At 50.8% G+C, this 11,821-nt stretch overlaps 1 long non-coding RNA gene across 1 annotated transcript in view; it reads right to left on the bottom strand.

Annotated features, from left to right (window-relative positions):
• Window positions 1–3,225: 3,225 nt before the first annotated feature.
• LOC144220331 (uncharacterized) overlaps window positions 3,226–11,821 on the bottom strand; it is a 9,067-nt gene continuing 471 nt past the window's right edge. Inside the window, exons 2-3 of the long non-coding RNA XR_013331697.1 lie at window positions 6,338–6,439; window positions 3,226–3,456 (exon numbers count right to left, since the gene is read on the bottom strand). This is a non-coding gene — a long non-coding RNA (uncharacterized LOC144220331). The remainder of the gene's footprint in view (window positions 3,457–6,337; window positions 6,440–11,821) is intronic.

Here is an 11,821-nt window from a genome sequence, read left to right on the forward strand (position 1 = left end):
CTGGAATGGCTTTTAGGTGACGGTATTGGCATCAATTCAGGGCCATTATCCAGTGACCCAGGAGGCCTGGGAGCGGACACGGTGCCCCGTACGTTGTTGGGGACGCATACCAGCGACTGTATTGTGAGTTCTTCCTTCCAGGGGCCGGCGCGCCCTCCGTCAGGCCCCGCAACATCACTGTGACTCGCTGTGTTTGAGAGCGGCCCTGCAGGTGCCCCGGCAGAACGCCAGGAGCTGCCCGTCTGCTTTGTTTCTCGGGCGCCCACGTGAGCAGCCCACCTCAGCGGCACCATGCGTGGGGCACCTGGGTCTTCTCGAGTCTGACTCGCTGGCCTGCCAGGCGCACAGCCGGGACCGCACTGCCAGTACCCCAGGCGCAGCTGGTTTGGGGAAGCAGGTCCCACGGTGTGCGGGGCCGTGGCTCCCGCGGGCGCCCAGCCTCCTCTCACTCCAGGGGCTCAGGCCGGCGAAGGAGGCCCGGTCCAGGGGCCGCACGCCGCACACTAGTGTGTGGACCGAGATGGGCCGCTGGAGGCTCCCGGGCCCCCCACGGCTCCCTTGCCCTGGGGCGGCGAGAGGGGCGCGTCTCCTGGTTCTGGAGGCGGAGGGGTGGCCAGGCACAGATGTGATCCCGCCCTGGGCGAGGGCGGCCTGCTCCCGTGTCCTGCTCAGGTCCCGGGGTGCCCCTCCTGTCCTTGTAAACTGACCTTGCTCAGCAAACAGGCCTTGCTGGTCCAGCCTTGCACAGACTGTGGTGTGTGGAATAGGGCCTGTGCGCCCAGCCTGTGGGCCCCACGCGCCCTCTGCTCTGTCTCCCTTCTTCCCTTTCAAGGGACAGGGGCCCGTCTTCCAAAGGACCATTGTTGCCGCAGCAACCGGCCCAGCAACCGGCCCGTGGCTCCCCCCCGCCCCAAGCGCTCCGCCCAGCACTGCCCTGGGTAACTTGAGCGCCCTGACGCCACTTCCCATCCACAAGGTCAGCCCCAAGCTCCTCAGATTCGAGTCACCTGGTGCCAGGAGCCCGTGGGGAAGGTCTGTGTCCGGGGGCCACTGCCAGTGCTGGTGGCCCCGTCGGTCAGGGCCCTGGCAGGGGACACGCACGCTCCAGCTCTGATGCAGGGACCGGCTGCAGAGGCGGGTCAGGGAGCAGAAAGCCCAGGGAGCTTCAGGCATGGGCGTTTCCCCTCCAGTGTGAAGGAGGAAGAGGGGGGTGCCCGACAGGCCTGAGATCTCTGACCTTGCCCTTGGACTCCTCCCGGCTTGTGCATAGACCAAACCCAAGTAGAAGGCAAAGGCAGAGAAGCCAGGTGCCACCCCACTCCTGGGCATGACCTGGACTCCAGCACAAGGAGGGCCCGGCATGGGCCTGGTCGGGGGGGTGGGGGAGGAGCCGGCCCCTCCTAAGGGCCTCAGGAGGGGTGCTGTGGCTGCAGAGGAGGACCATCCTGAGCCTGGTGCCCTGGCCCACAGCCCAAAGAGGGCACTGTTGTCAGCCTGGGCAGTGGGGGATGTGAATGGAGTTTGCCCCCTGGCCTGATGGGTGGCACGGACGCACACCCTTCCTAGGCCGGGTGAGCGCGGGTACGGCTGCGGGAGTCCACGCAGGCCCCCGCCCCTGCCCAGCACCTAGATCATACCGAGCAGGCAGCACCACCTGCCACGCCCCCCGGGGTGCAGCCCAAGCACCTGGACCTCCGTCGAGAAGTCTCCCCTACACTCTTCTGGTCAAGGGTCCCCATCTGGGTTGGCAGAGGGGCTGCTCCAGGGCCCTTCCCCGTCCAAGCCAAGCTGGGCTGTGGACGCCCCCACTCAGCAGCCCGAGGTGACCAAAGCCCCACTGCCGGCCTTCCGCACACCACAGCCCTTGGGGAGAGCTACAGAGAAGCCTGATAAGGACCCCCCTGGGCCAATGGCAGTGTGAGCTGGGCTTCTCCACCAGGGAGGCTTGTCCACACATCAGCCCCGGTCAGGGTGGCCTGGTCTGCTCAGGCTGGGGTGGGGATTGCCTCAGGGGTCAAGGGTGCACATCTGCAGGGGCCTGACGCTCCATCTCGGCAGGAGTGCCGCTCACCCCGGGAGCTGTCACCCCATCCTGTGGGAGCCAGCCGTGCAGCAGGACCAGTGTCGCGCACCCACACGCGGTGAGCTTCTGTGGGGACAGCTAACCTGGGAAGGTCAAGGCTCAGGCCAGGGGCCGCTCTTCTGAGCTCCCCTCTCAGAGGGTGGGCGTGGGGCCGCCCCCCCTGCAGTGTCTGTTGCTGAGAGTCACAGGAAGCACCCCATCGTCCCTCGAAGAGGAAGGAGTTAAGGGGCGCCAGGGGGGCTCAGGCGGTTACACATCTGAGTTCGGCTCAGGTCATGATCTCACGGTTCGCGGGTTCGAGCCCCGCGTCGGGCTCTGTGCTGACAGCTCCGAGCCTCGAGCCTGTTTCAGAGTCTGTGTCTCCCTCTCTCTCTGCCCCTCCCCTGCTCACGCTGTCTCTGTCTCTCAATAATAAATAAACCCTAAAAAAAGAAGAGGAAGGAGTAAGTGGCTCCAGAGCCGATGCAGGAGTGAGGCCAGCCCTGTGCTCTGCTGACGGAAAGCCCCCGTGTCTCCGGTGGAGACAGCAGGTGGCCGCAGGGACAGTGTAGCCAGAGAGGTGGTTTGCGCGTTAAAACGTCTGAAACGATTTACATCCCGAGCCATTGGTTCACGTACTACCTCAGCANGCACCAGCCTCATTTGACTTTAAAAGCCGACACCCGCACTGCTGAAAGTGTGCAATTACGCTTACGTCCAAGACCGCAGTCCAGACAGCGTCCATCAGTCCCCCCGAGGGGCCTCCCCTGTGCCCGATCCCACGCTGTCCCCAGAGCCACCGGCTGTTCCAGAAGGTTCCACAGGTGTCATCATGCGATGTGCCCTCTGTCTTTACTCTTAACGCTTCTCCCCCTCGTGTGGCTGTCCCGGGGCGCCCCCGTCCCGCCCGCCGCCCGGGCCCCCCGCTCCTCAGACACGGCGGCTGCGCTCTGGGCCCCCACGTCTGGGCGCCGGCCTGCCTTCCTGTCGGGTTAGCACCGACGCGTGTCCTGACCGGGTCACGGGGCACACCCGCGGGGGCGGGCGTGGCTGCACTGAGCGTGTACCCCAAGTGCCCGAATCTTAGTTCTAGCGGCGTTTTCCTGCGGATTACATAGGATTTTCCCCATAATGACCATGTGATTTAGAAATCAAGATCATTTTACTTATTTCTGTGCGAACTGCACCGGCCTGAACCTGCGGGTGCAGCATCGTCTCAGACTGGAAAGCGCAAAGCCGATGGCGATTCCAACTTTTCAGCAAGTTGTAGCGTTAGTCTTTGATAATGTGAAGTCAGCGTCCCTTTAGGCTGGAGAAGTCTCTTCCAGGCTCAGTTTGCTGAGTTTTTTTCCATGGGGAGCAGGTGTTGGGCTTTGTCCATTGTTTTTCTCCATCTATTGAGATAATCTTTGGCTTTTCTTTCTGCTAATATGGCAGGGTGCATTCATTGGTTTTCAAACATCAATTTTCATCCCTGGGCTAAACCCCACTTGGTCATCGTATACCAACCCTTTTCATACCGTTGCTGGCTTCATAGAACGAGTGGAGAGGCATTCCCTTCTCTTTCCTTTTCCGGTAGTGTTTTGTGAAATGGGTTTTGTTTCCTCCCTAAGTGTTTGTTTCTTTTTCTTTTTGTTTGTTTGTCTGTTTTTAGTAATCTCTACACCCAATGTGGGGCTCGAACTCACCACCCCGAGATCAAGAGTCACATGCTCCTCTGACTGAGCCAGCCAGGCTCCTTCCTTCCTAAATGTTTTGTAGAATTTCTCAGTGAAGTCCTCTGGGTGTGATGTTTTCTTTGTGGGAAGGTTTTTAACTAAAAGTTCAAATTATTTATAGGTATATTCAGGCTCCCTATCTCTGCCAGAATGAGCTCTGGCAGTTTTTAATTTTCAGTTAATTTTTCCATTTCATCTAATGTCAAATTTGTTGGCATGAAGTTATTAATAATACTTCCTGTTACTATGTTAACGTGTGTTAGACCTGTAGTGGTGTGGCCTCTCTCATTCCTGACATCAGTAGTGTGCTTCATCTCTCCTTTTACTCCAGATCCATCTGTAAGAGTTATTGATGTTGCTGATTTTCTTAAAGAAACATCTTTTGGGCTTATTATTTTTCTCTATTTTTCTGTTTTCTATTTCATTGATTTCTAATGTGACCTTTATTATTTCTCTTCTTCTGTCTACTTTGGGTTTCATCTGTTCTCATGATGGAAGCTAAGGTCACGGAGACATGTCGTCTCTAAATTAAGTGTTCAGTGCTATACATTTCTCTAAGTACTGCTTTAACTGCATTGCACAGTTTTTTGTTTTTTTTTAATTTCTAGAAGAGAGAGAGACAGCGTGAGCAGGGGAGGGTCAGAGAGAGAGGGAGTCACAGACTGAAACAGGCTCCAGGCTCTGAGCTGACAGCACAGAGCCCAACGCAGGGCCCGAACCCACGAACCGCGAGATCATGACCTAAGCGAAAGTCGGACGCTTAACTGACTAAGCCACCCAGGCGCCCCTGCACAGTTTTTTTTAATATGTTGTCTTTTCATTTCCATTTTGTTCAAAATAATTTTTTTTAAATTTTTTTAATGTTTTATTTATTTCTAGGAGAGAGAGAGACAGCGTGAGCAGGGGAGGGTCAGAGAGAGAGAGGGAGTCACAGACTGAAACAGGCTCCAGGCTCCGAGCTGGCAGTCAGCACAGAGCCCGACGCGGGGCCCGAACCCACGAACCGCAAGATCATGACCTAAGCAAAAGTCGGACGCTTAACCGACTAAGCCACCCAGGCGCCCCTGTTCAAAATAATTTTTTAAATTTGTTTATTTTGAGAGAAAGAGAGAGAGCACAAGTTGGGGGAGGGCAGAGAAAAAGAGAATTCCATGCAGGCTCCATGCTCAGCACAGAGCCCAATGTGGGGCTCAATCCCATGACCCTGGGATCATGACCTGAGCCAAAATCAACAGTTGATTGCCCAACTGACTGAGCCACCCAGGTGCCCCATAGTTAAAAATAATTTTTAATTTTCCTTTTGTTTTTCCTTCAATACATGGAAAATTAAGAAGTGGATTATTTGATTTGCAAATATTTGAGAATTTTCCAGATAGCTTTCTATTAGTGATTTCTAATATAATTGTAATGTGGTCAGAGAACCTTCTTTTGATGACTTGAATTATTTTATATATGTTGAGACTTGGGCCCAGAAAATGAAAGACTCTCCTATAAATATGAATTAGGCCAGATTAGTTGAAGATGTTGTTCAAGTCTTTTATGTCCCTAATTATTTTCTGCCCACTTGTGGAATCTAATATTGGGAGAAGAGAGTGGAACTCTGTGTATAATTGTGGATTTGCCCATTTTCCCCAATCAGTTTTTGCTTCATGGACTTTTATCAGCTGTCATTAGGTTCATGCACATTTAGGGTTGTTATGTCCTTTTGATGATGTTATCAGTTTGTTATTACAATATGAACCTATTTATCCCTGGTGATATTCTCACTGTGGGTTTTCTTTCTTTTGACAAGTGTCAGCATGGCATTACCTTCCCCATCTTTCTACTTTCCCCTATTTGAGTCCGTGAAGTGTGATTATGTAGGTAGCACAGACTTGAATCTTGCTATTTTACCCAATCTGGCAACCCCTGCCTTTTAATTGGGATGTTTAGGCCATTTACATTTAGTATGATTATTGATGTGGTTGGGTTTCATCTACTCTATATCTTTTATTTAATCTACTATTTATTCATCATGCTATTTATCTTTTATTCATCTTGTCTATTATTTCCCCCCTGTGTTTCTACTTTCTTTCTTTAAAAAAAAGAAAAAACCTCATTCTGGGAGTCTGGATGGCTCAGTCAGTTAAGTGGATGACTTTGGTTCAGGTCATGATCTCACAATTCATGAGTTCGAGCCCCGTTTCTCTCTGTCAGCTCAGAGCCTGGAGCCTGCTTTGGATTCTGTGTCTCCCTCTCTCTGCCCCTCCCCCCTCTCACACTCTGTCTCTCTCTTTCAAAAATAAATAATAAAAAAATTTTTTTAAAAGCCTCATTCCATCGTTTCCTTTGTTGCTTTATTGGGTGAAACTATTTTAGTGATTGCATTGGGATTCGTACTACATGTTTTTAACTTGACAATGTCTCCTGTCAACTGATATGATACCATCTCTATATAGTAAAAGAGCACTATAACACTGTATTTTCACTTTCCCCTCCCAGCCTTTGTCCTATGTGGTCATATATTTTACTTTTTTGTATGATACAAGCCCCAAAATACACTGTTGTTATTTTTTACCTTAAACAGCTGATTCTCAGGGTGCCTGGTTGGCTCAGTCAGTAGAGCAGGTGACTGTTCATCTCAGGGTCTTGAGTTCAAGCCCCACATTGGACATGGAGCCTACAAAAAAATAAATAAATAAACAGATGATTGTCTTTTAAAGAGATTTAAATAACAAGAAAAACATTTCTTATTATTACTCACGAAGCTACCATCTCTGCTGCTCTTTAGTTGTAGTAGTAGTAGTAGTATGTGTGTGTATGCCCAGGTTTCCATCTGGTGCCATCTTCCTTCTGTTCAGAGGACGTCCTTTAGCAGTTCTTATAGGTATAGATCTGCTGGTAAGTCATTCTTCCAGATCCTTATGTCTGAAAAGTCCTCATTTCATCTTTTTTCCAAATGACATTATTGATAGTAAAGAATGAAGGTTGGCAGGGTTTTTCTTCAGTATTGTAAAGAGACTGCTCTACTATCTTCTTGCGTGCGCTGTTTTCACCCAACAGGACGTCAACAGAACATCCTTTTCTTTGCTCCTGTACCTAAAAAATTTCCCCTGGATACTTTTTTTAAAACAAGAATTATTTATTTATTTACTTACTTACTTACTTGTTTATTTATTTTAAATTTACATCCAAGCTAGTCTATAGTGCAACAATGGTTTCAGGAGTAGAATCCAGTGATTCATCCCCTACGTATAACACCCATGCTCATCCCAACAAGTGTCCTCCTCAGTGCCCTTTACCCATTTAGCCCGTGCCTCCACCCACAACCTCTCCAGCAACCCTCAGTCTGTTCTCTGTATGTAAGACTCTCTTATGTTTTTCCCCTCCCTGTTTTTAAATTGTTTTTATTTCCCTTTCCTTATGTTCATCTGTTTTGTATCTTAAATTCCTCATGGGTGGAGTCATATGATGTTTGTCTCTCTCTGACTGACTCATTTCACTTAGCATCATACCCTCTAGTTCTATCCATGTCATTGCAAATGTCAAGATTTCATTCTTTTTGTTACCGACTAATTCTCCATTGTATGTATATAAACCACATCTTCTTTATCCACTCACCTGTCGATGGACATTGGGCTCTTTCCATACTTCAGCTATTGTCGATAACACTATCATAAACATTAGGGTGCATGTGCCCCTTCGAAACCGCACACCTGTATCCCTTGGCTAAATACCTAATAGTGCAATTTCTGGGTCATAGGTTAGTTCTATTTCTAATTCTTTGAGGAACCTCCACACTGTTTCCCAGAGTGGCTGCACCGCTGTGCATCCCCACCAGCAGTGCAGAAGAGACCCTCTTTCTCTGCATCCTCAGCAACATCTGTTGTGCCTGAGTTGTTAAGTTAGCCACTCTGACAGGTGTGAGGTGGTATCTCAGTGTGGTTCTGATTTGTGTTTCCATGATGATGAGCGATGTTGAGCATCTTTTCATGTGTCCGTTGGTCACCTGGATGTCTTCTTTGGAGAAGTGTCTATTCATGTCTTCTGTCCATTTCTCCACTGGATTACTTGTTTTTCCGGTGCTAAGTTTGGCAAGTTCTTTATAGATTTTGGATACTAACCCTTTATCCGATATGTCATTTGCAAATATCTTCTCCCGTTCTGTTGGTTGCCTTTTAGTTTTGCTAATTGTTTCCTTCCCTGTGCAGAAGCTTTTTATCTTGACGAATTCCCAATAGTTCATTTTTGTTTTTGTTTCCCTTGCCTCCGGAGACATGTTGAGTAAGAAGTTGCTACAGCCAAGGTCAGAGAGGTTGTAGCCTGTTTTCTCCTCGAGGGTTTTGATGGCTTCCTGTCTTACGTTTAAGTCCTTCATCCATTTTGAGTTTATTTGTGTGTGTGGTGTAGGAAGGTGGTCCAGGTTCATTCTCCTGCATGTTGTGTCCAGTTTTCCCAGCACCACTTGCTGAAGACACTGTCTTTATTCTACTGGATACTCTTTCCTGCTTTGTCAAGGATTAGTTGGCCATGTGTTTGTGGGTCCATTTCTGGGTTCTCTATTCTGTTCCATTGATCTAAGTGTCTGTTTTTGTGCCGGTACCGTACTGTCTTGATGATCACAGCTTTGTAATACAGCTTGAAGTCCGGGATTGTGATGCCTCCACTTTGGTTTTCTTTTTCAAGATCGCTTTGGCTCCCCTGGATACTTTTACGCTATTCTCTTTATAACTGTTCTTCAGCATTTTGAGAATGGTGTACAAGCTTTAGTGTAGTTTTCTTCATGTTTCTTTTGTCGAGCTTTTGGGAACTGTGGGCTTATGTTTTTCATTACATTTGTAAAAAAATAATCTGGCCATTTTCTTAAAATATGTTTTCTTTCCCACTTCCACCTCCTCTCTTCTGAGGCGCCAGCTCCACCTGTAGCTCAGCTTTGTGGAGTTACCAAATGCTCACTGATGCTTAGTTCATTTTCCTTTTCAGTCACTTTCCTCTTGGTGTTTATTTGGACAGTCTTTATTGCTATGACTTCAAGTTCACATTTTTTTTCCTTGTGCGATATTCTATTAATCTCATTCAATGTGTTCTTTATCTCAGACATTGTAGTTCAATTTGAGGCTTAAAAAATCTTCCATATCTGTACTTAACATATTCAGTCTTCCGTCCAGCACCGTGAACATCTGGAATATGGTCACGGTAAGTGTAAAGGCCGTTCTCGCTACTAATTCTATCATTTTTGTCACATCTGAGTTAGTTTTGATTGCTTTTCTCCCTCATTATGGGTTATCATTTCTTGCCTCTTTTCATGCCTAATGATTTTTGGTTGGATGTCAAAGTGTGTCTTCTGCCTTTCTGGGTGCTGGATAGTTTTAGATTTCCATAAATGTCTTTCTATTTGTTTCTGGGATGCAGTCAAGTCACCTGGAGCTTGTGTGACCCTTTTGGGTTTTGTCTTTAAGCTTTTTTGGGCAGGACCAGAACTAAATGTAGTCTAGGGTTGATTTTTCTCTGCTACCGAAGCAAAACCCTTCTTTCTACTCTAACTGATGCACCTTAAATTAGGAGGTTCTCAACTCTGGCTGTCAGGCACAGGCACTATTCCCACGGTCTGTGTGCTTGCGTCCTTCTGGGTGGTTCTTCCTCTAAGCTGGGTGGGTTTTTCTCTTCTCATTCCTGCACTAGCCTGCAGTCAGCTGAAACCAGGAGGCTGGCCCTCCGTGGATCGCCGGGGTTCCCTCCGCACAGCTGTTTCCTCTCCAGGGCCCGGTCCTGTGAACTCTGGTCGTCTTGTTCTCCTGGGACTCCCCACCCCATCCCCTCAGCTAAGGGAGACCTCGGGGCTCTGCCTGGGTCCCCACTGCCTACGCTGAACCCTGGAAACCCTCTCCAGGCAGGGAGCAGGGCTGGTTGTGGTCTCACTTGTTTCCCATTTCTCAAGAATCACTGTCCTTTGCTGTGTGATGTTCTGTGTTTTGTATTTTTCACACATATTTATTTCTGCCTTTTTTTTTTTTTTTTTTCTGTTTCAGGCAAGAGCATGTGGATCTGGTCCCTGTTACTTCATCTGGAGCAGAAGCAGAAGCCTGTACATCAGCTGGTTTCAATTCCCTGCCAGGCACTCTCCACCATCGGATGCATTTCTCAGTCCTTACACCTGCGGTAGCGATGCCATGTGTGTGAGGGCCAGGCTGCGCCCTCCTGGCAGAATCCCGCATCCCAACCCCCTGACAGGACCTGGCAGCGGGCCAGGGCTCAGCTTGCCATGCCTGAACGATAGTAGGAAGATAGTATGAAAAGCAACGTATCTGGGACGGGGGAGGGAGTTCACCTGTGCCAGACAGGTGGCAGACAGAAACTGTTGCAATCTCCACAGTTCTGGGGGATCAGATGGTAGATGGGGGGGGCGAGACAGAGTGGCTAGCCAGTTGCCCTGAGTCTCAGGTTTTTTTTTTTAATTTTTTAAATGTTTTATTTATTTCTAGGAGAGAGAGAGAGAGACAGCGTGAGCAGGGGAGGGTCAGAGAGAGAGGGAGACACAGACTGAAACAGGCTGCAGGCTCTGAGCCATCAGCACAGAGCCCGACGCGGGGCCCGAACCCACGAACTGTGAGATCATGACCTGAGCGAAAGTTGGATGCTCAACTGACTAAGCCACCCAGGCGCCCCCCTGAGTCTCAGTTTTAAAGGGGTGGGATTTAAACAGGTTTGGTATTTCAGGCCAGCTGTCATGAAGGAGCAGTGGGAGCTTGTCAGTGGGAGGGCTTCCTGGAGGAAGTGGCCTGGGCCCTGGCTCCTGCCTGGGGACCTGGAAAGGTGGCCTCGGGGTGCGCAAGTGCTGAGGCTGGGAAGGGGAGCTGGGTGTTCTTTGGTGGGGGCCACCTCGGTCTGTGCCTCCTCCAGGGGGCAGCGTGTCACTACACAGGGCAGTGGGAGGAAGCCCAAAGTAGCTCTCTGGGGCTCTACCCAGTCCCGTGGGGGTGGGGGCCACGCCTCCTGGCCCACCTGCCTGGACGGCAGCCCCACCTGGGGCTGCTCATCAGCCTGTGACCCCTCCCAGCACCCACTTACCCCTCACCCCCGCACTGACTGCCGCGCATCCAGCCTACTTCCTTGTGTCTGGCCTCCCCCCACAGCCGAGCCACCTTGCCACACACCTGGCTCTGGCGGCCTGCACACCTGTTGGAGCTTTTCACGCTCCAGTCGTGCCCCCTCGCAAACCTGTTCCTGAAGCCCAGGGCAGCCTTGGCAGTAGCCGGGAGCCCCTCCACCCACCCGCCCATTTCATCTGCGAGCACCTGTTTGTGACGCCCGTGCCAGCTCAGCCCCCCCACATCCCTCCTTCTCAGGTGGGCCCTGAAACAGCTCTCCGTGCTCCCCTCCCCGCCTGCAGGGCCTGAGTCCAAGTGTAGGGAGGCTTCTCAGGGCTGCCCTTCGGGCCTCCCCTCAGGGCGCCGGCAGGACAGGGCTGGGCTGGGCTCACCTCCACCCACCCACAAGGTGCTACAGCGGCGAGGCAGGATTTGGGAACCTGCCTTCTCACTGGCTGGGGAATGGAGGGCAGCGTGGGCAGTGTGGGCCTTGACCCTGGCTGCCGGAGTCTCTTGCCCAGCTGTCCTCTGCCTTGGGGATGTCGGTTTCCAAGCCCTCTGTAGTTTCAATTGTTCCTGGAAGGCTTCCTGGAAGAGGGGACTCCTGAGAGGAGAGAGGCTGTTTCAGGCAGGGGTCCTGATGCAACAGCATGGACAGAAGTCCAGAGGGGACCTAGAGGCCGCTGTGGGGCCACAGCAGGATCAGAGTTGTTTTAAGTGGTGATGGCGATTTTTCAGGGCGCCTGGGTGGCTCAGCTGGTTACGCATCTGACTTCGGCTCAGGCCGTGTCTCCCTCTTCAGGAGTCCGAGCCGTGTTGGGTGAGCTCGCGTCCCTCTCTGGGCTCTGCATCTCTCTCCCTCTCTCTCTGCCCCTTGCTCACTTGTGCTCTCTTTCTCAGAAAGAAATGAATAAATACATTTAAAAAATTACATAAAAAATGGTGATTTCTCCATTCAAGTGAATTAACAGTGG

This window comes from Crocuta crocuta, unplaced genomic scaffold (assembly GCF_008692635.1).
Source record: "Crocuta crocuta isolate KB4526 unplaced genomic scaffold, BGI_CrCroc_1.0 scaffold179, whole genome shotgun sequence".
NCBI classification, from domain to species: Eukaryota; Metazoa; Chordata; class Mammalia; order Carnivora; family Hyaenidae; genus Crocuta; species Crocuta crocuta.